Source organism: Pavona decussata, unplaced genomic scaffold (assembly GCF_977016875.1).
Source record: "Pavona decussata unplaced genomic scaffold, jaPavDecu1.1 SCAFFOLD_439, whole genome shotgun sequence".
Classification (NCBI taxonomy): domain Eukaryota; kingdom Metazoa; phylum Cnidaria; class Anthozoa; order Scleractinia; family Agariciidae; genus Pavona; species Pavona decussata.
The window spans coordinates 55,891-61,260 of record NW_028145794.1 but is presented as its reverse complement, the minus strand read 5'-3'; the positions used below and the strand labels follow the sequence as shown (position 1 = coordinate 61,260).

General features: G+C 38.7%; 1 pseudogene; it reads left to right on the top strand.

Annotated features, from left to right (window-relative positions):
* Positions 1–4,716: 4,716 nt before the first annotated feature.
* On the top strand, positions 4,717–5,370 carry LOC146450584 (uncharacterized; annotated as a pseudogene).

Here is a 5,370-nt window from a genome sequence, read left to right as displayed (position 1 = left end):
TAATCACCTCAGATAACCCAGAAATGATAATAAAAGTAACATTTGCTAAGGTTTTATTGTTTACCCCTGAACAATTTCTACTGGTCACAATGATGTTATGGCTTCACCCTCGATGGACCAGAAAGGATATAAAACATCTGCCTTTTAGGTTAATAATGTGCACATAAAAATTACATTGTTTTTGTGGTATCCCAGAAGCACTTCTGGATACAGTTTTGATTGGACCTCAACCCAGGTCAGCCAATAAGGGTATACAGTAAGCTTATTTCTTTATAATAGCCTCTTAAATAATCTGAAAACTTTTGATGATATTATACGGTATATGTCTGACCCAGAATAACTCACTCTAAAGAAAATACCAGGAATAAACTAAAATTTCCGCCTGGTTTCACAAGCATCTCAAAGATAAGCTTAATGATCGACTCACAGTTCCAAGGATATATAGCGCATGACCTTTTCTAAATTCAGTTTTAAAACCGTGTCTTATTATTATTTAACGAAATGTAAATATAAACGTGGTAAGCTTAAAAACCGACAGACAGAAGAAACATAATTGAGCGCCAAGGAATAAAAGAGAGTTGCAATTGCTTGAAATAATTTTTTTTAAATATTCGGAAGCAAAGTCTAGCAGTTATAGAATGGTCAGTGGTTCATAAACTACCGGCAGATACCTGCCTATGAAACGTCTAAAATGACAAAATAAAAAAAAAGTGGATGGCGAATTATTTCCAATTTTGTGAGCTTGCTGTTGCTGAGGCTAAGTTATAGTTCTGTAAAGTTGATATAGTTTTCATCGCATACTGTCACATAAGGCTATAAATCAATGAAAAAACAACTAGGCTTCCTTATTAGCTGTACGTGGGACGAGCTGCCTGTATTAAATAAACATTACATTGTGTGCTAAGGGATGAACACATAATTAATTTTAAAATTTCTTTTGTTTTGTTCCTTTAAGCCTCGTAGTTAAGCTAGAATTTTAATATATCAAAATTGGTCTCAATATCTGTTTTATGGTTGCAACAGCAACTACATGTTCCAACCTCGTTCCCAGGGTCTCTCCTCTTCACGTCCCAGGGAGCGAGAGAGAGGAGACCCTGGATGGGGCTGGTCACGTGTCTCCCAGAATCTGGGAGATTACAAATAAATGACTGGAGAGAGGGGCGGCTGAGTGTCAGTTTGCCTGTACTAAGTGTACCGGAGATGGGAAAACATGCCCCAGTCAAGTCAACTTGCGATTTGCGTGTGTTTCAAAGGTCATGTCAAGTGGTCTTTCAGAAACCTCTAAGAAGGTATATAAAGCGAGTGAATCTGTGAATGTGAGCTCCTATCGACTTGGTAAATCAGCGACGCACATCCAAGAAGTGAATTTTTGCCACATCTACTTTTAGAGTCGTCAAGTCCACGATCTCTTAAAGTCAGGCACCGTTAAAGTCAAGCGGTGCATCGAGGAGTCGGCCTTCGCGCCGCGTTTGACGGTGACAGGAAAGAATCAAACGTGACCGGAAATGTATCTCGGAGCCATTGTAGCCGCAGACTAAATTTCACTTTAACGCCATCAACTGGAACAATGGTTATTTTCGTTATTGCTTTGCAACGATTACGGCATTTCGAAAGGGTTTTCTTTGTTCATTGAAAGATCCGTGAAAATTTTACCGTATACATGTTGTTATACCGTACATCCTCCTTCCGAAAGTGTTCTGCTTATGGGCTATTTTCTGTGTATTGTTTGTTGCTGCAACCCTGCTAACAGGGCGCTTCTTTCTGGCAAATCTTTTAGCATGTGCGTGGTCTTCAGATCTGATCTTTCATCTGCGCATTCAAAGGTAGAATAAGCCTCGATTACAACTGACTCTATGAATTGAAGGGGAAGGCGCTGTTCGTCCACTGTTAATTTTGTCGTTTATACATAGTGATTTTTCAAAGTACAGCGCCTCAAGACAACGGACTTTGTTAAGCTTTCAGATTAATGTTTCAATGACTCGCAAAATGAAGAATACTGAAAAACATAGCCAGTTGAATGAGTTTCGCGTGAGCTTCGCGCAGCAAAGCGGAGTGGACAATAAATCTTGACAAAAAATAGCAAGTGAAGGACCCCTCTCTGGATCTAATTTTTCTCTGTGAGACACGTGACCAGCCCCAACCAGGGTCTCTTCTCTCTTGCTCCCTGGGACGTGAAGAGGAGAGACCCTGGGAACGAGGTTGCTACATGTTCTTGTTGGGAACATGCAGATAGGATGCAGGCGGTTTTCTTAAGCTATTTACAGCCAGAAGAAATATCTGGTTTGGTAGAATAAATTTTTCTCTCCATTTTTACTAAACCACGAGGATGTAGCGTGGCTCAAGTGTTTTTTTGTTAGAAACTAACTTGCTCTTCTCCAGGTCTAGTCAAATTTGTCTCTTCATTCGCATCTCTTTTGTTATAAATTTAACTTTTATCATTTGAGGACATTGGTATTTCAAATGACTAAAATGTGCTTGAATTAACACAGGAAAGAGAAAAAACATAAGTGCCAGGAGTGACTCAAAATGTAGTAAATGTGTTCAAAGAATCCTCAAAAAGGGATGTTTTAAAGTTGAATGGGCACTTTCAAGGACTGCTCTCAAAACTAGTTCACTTTTTTTCAGCTTGGTTTTGACAGTTTTTTTGGTCCTAAGCGTCTAAAAAAATAAGAACATTGAAATATTGAAAATTTAACATACGACCCAAATTGTCCTGTCACGTAACTTTTGAATGGAATCGCTTCCAAGTCCCTATCACTTGTCACCAGGCTTAAAACATAACATCACATTTGTTTCCCTATTAATAGTTTGAGTTTACGTTTTACGGTACTAAGGTTTAGTTATGTTTGGCAAATATTGTTTGCTCAAATTAATATCTCCAAGGAAACTGGGAACTAAATCTTAACGGAGCCACTCATTTCGCATGGAATTTATTTTATTCTTTAAAAGGGTGGAATTTTGGATAGAAAACTAGTGAATGATATTGAAATGATATTGAAGTGTTAATTCTGGCCCTTTCATGAGAGTTTTCTCAGATCTCCTCTTATCCGCAGCCCCATCCAAGCGCCATAAAGACCAACGTCTGGAAATTCCAATTCGATAAAAAAAATCCTGGGCTTTTAGGTTTGTTAGGTTTGAGTAAAGTAAAGTAAAATCAAATTGAATTGTTGATTACATAAAATCCTGGCAAAAAATGTAAGGACGATTTCCGAAATCCAACACGAAATACTTCCCTCCCCCCACCGCACCGTCCAATACTGTCATTTTGCTGTGTTTATGTATAGTCCGAACAACTGAGTGTCTATCGAAATTGCTTGAAAAAACTAATTTCAGTCTCAACCGGATAATTAGACGTTCTTATAGTATATAAATCTACTTAGAACTAAGTTATAAACTTAAACAGGAAAACTTAAACAGGGGAGACAATTACACGGTCACTCACCGACCACAAATATTGCAAATTGTAGTAGAAGAACACAGCTTCCCGACTGGTTGTAGTGGAAAAATCTCATGCTTCTAAGTCAGCCGCAATTTCACATGTATGCAACATTTTTTGTCGAGTTGTTTTTCATAATTATAAGAAGGCAAAGAATGTCCTTTCAACATCAGTGTTTATGTGGGTAAGGTCGTCATTGTGTTCCGATCCTTGATATCTATCAGCTGCGTGTCGTCCGTTACGTGCGTTTAGCCGTGTCTGAAGCGGAATTGTTATCAGTTTTAAACATGCAAATGTTCTTCTAGAGTAATCTTGAGAAGCTTTTTAACAGGTACGTGTTGACAATATGTTACTGCAACAGGCCACTTTCTAATTGGAATTAACATTTTATTACTTATCCATTTAGCAAGCGTTTAGTTGAACGCACGCTATGCAGGTTGATATCTAAACAAGAAAAATTGGAGAGAGGATGCTATCAAACTTTTTATTTAAAGAATTCACAATTGTCATTAAATGATTGATTGCTTTTAAAGCAGCTTTTTCGGGCCTAAAAAAAAACGTGGTGACCATGACAGCAAAAACATTACCCCTAAAAAAACACAATTTAGCACATATATTTATATTCTCATGAAGATTTCGGCATTTCTAAACCAGACGTTTCAAAATTAAAGGAACTGGTTTTGATAAAGAAGAAAGCTTAACGACTAAAAATTGTTACATGAACAATGAAGTCATAAGCCAGTCGTAATTCGAAATAGCGTGGCACATATTCAGTAGACTGTCACTGTTTATTCACCACTTCGGGCAACAATACTTATATTTCCACCTAAACATGTTATTAATACCAGTTTCAATTATTATTTAGATTGATTTTTCATAATTAATAAAACGTTTTGGGGCTCCAAAGTTATTATCGCAGAACTTAATTGCCGAGTCAATTTTAGGAAAGGACATTTGTTATGTTATTATTCTTTTGGTCGGAACAGCAAGACAGCTGTTCATAATATTTGGACCCTTTCTTATCATGATTACACACTCACCGTAATGCCCGATTTGTCTACAGCTAGGGACTTTTCAACACTCTTAACCACGCCCACCCCGCCATCCAGTTTACTATGGAGGTCGAAAATGATGGAATGCTCCCCTTCCTTGGTATGCAACTTCTAAACCGGACGCCCCGTATTGAAACTAAAGTTTTCGTGAAGCCAACAAACAGTGGTCTGCTTTTCCATTACCACAGTCATGTTGATAATAGGTACAAGCGCGGCCTTTTGACAACTATGCTTGACCGTGCATATCGCCTGTCTTCGTCATGGTCCTACTTCGCTGAAGAGTGCGAACGCCTGAAGTCCCTGCTCTCTAAATTGAAGTATCCCAAGCACCTTGTGGACTCCACTGTGAAACCCTTCCTAAATCTAAAGGTCGCTAACCAGTCTCCATTGTTGTCTAAATCTACGACAGAAAACACTACTCGGTTCGTCATACCCTTTTAAGACCAGGAGTCTGCTAATATCGTGAAGACACCGTTAAAAGATCTTAGTGTGAAGCTCCAGACTATTGTCCAATCAGTTTTTACGAGCCGCAAGATTGCCCAGGAGTTTCCGACAAGCGAACCTAAGTCTCAGCTCATTGATCAACAATGCGTTGTGTATAACTTCAAGTGTGACCAGTGCGATGCTGGTTATGTCGGATACACCCGTGGCCATCTGTTCACACGCGTTGATGGACATAAAAGCAAGACCTCGTCAGTGCGCAAACCCCACGACAATAGACACGCAGGCAGTATTCCAGATGACCTTCGCAATTGTTTTAAGGTGTTGAAAAAATGCAAGAACAAGTTTGATTGTCTCATTAATGAGATCTTACTCATTAAACAGTTACGACCATGTTTAAATGTGCAATCAGACTCAATTTGCGCTAAGGTCTTTGTCTAA